The sequence below is a fragment of the Alosa sapidissima genome, chromosome 7 (genome assembly GCF_018492685.1).
Source record: "Alosa sapidissima isolate fAloSap1 chromosome 7, fAloSap1.pri, whole genome shotgun sequence".
In the NCBI taxonomy this organism is placed as follows: Eukaryota; Metazoa; Chordata; class Actinopteri; order Clupeiformes; family Clupeidae; genus Alosa; species Alosa sapidissima.
Genome location: NC_055963.1, coordinates 22,388,577 through 22,389,477, shown reverse-complemented (window position 1 = coordinate 22,389,477; position 901 = coordinate 22,388,577).

The window sequence follows — 901 nt, the reverse complement described above, 5'->3', positions numbered from 1 at the left end:
AATCAGAGGCCTCGACTCTTAACCATCGCTAAACCATGATTTTTGTGGATAGGTAGGCTATAGAAAATATACCAATCGTAGAATAAAAAAACAACATATGAACAAGGATTGAAATTAACATTCCATGTACCACCATTCCATGCACCAACATGCTCTTGGCTCATCTTAAGTCCTTGACATCTGTTACATCTGGTTAATGATAGCCTTGTTCTGTGAAAGGTTTGGTAAAAATGACTCGTCTCCCTCATCATGGACTAAACTGACTATTCCAGACATTGCACTATTTTTGCATTATCTGTGAGGTTAATGCATACCTTGTCTAATTTTATTTAACATTTTTTGTCTCATCACAGCATATCTAGCCTACCCCCTAGTGAGTCGATACAATGTTTCCCGCTCCTGTGCGCTCAAACGGCGGCTAACGCCTCCTCCTGTCACCCCTAATTCCCACAACCCACCCCTCCGGCTCTGCACAATCTCATAGTCAAAAACCTATTATCCTTAAGCTGCATTATCAGAAAATTCAGACAGCTTACGACAACTTATTTTTCCTTCATACGTTTTCATTTGTGTTTTTCGTGAAATTGTTGCCTATTAGGTTACTTTATGACAGCTTGGTCCTATGGCTTGATCAGGATTTCTTGCTTAACTTTCGCTTCCAAATGTCGAGTATAGCGTAGGATAATCTAATGTTTGGATATCATTTCTGACCTGCTGATTACTCTTGGATATATTGGCTGGGGGAAATATTAAGATACAACTGAATTCTGGTAGGTAAATATGGCGTGTCTTGATTGTGTTCGACTGACTTCACGTCGATTTGACAACTCAACTGATTGATTCTCTGCATAGGCTACCTTCTCTGGTAGACTTTATTTAACATTGTTAATGTACTTGTTAG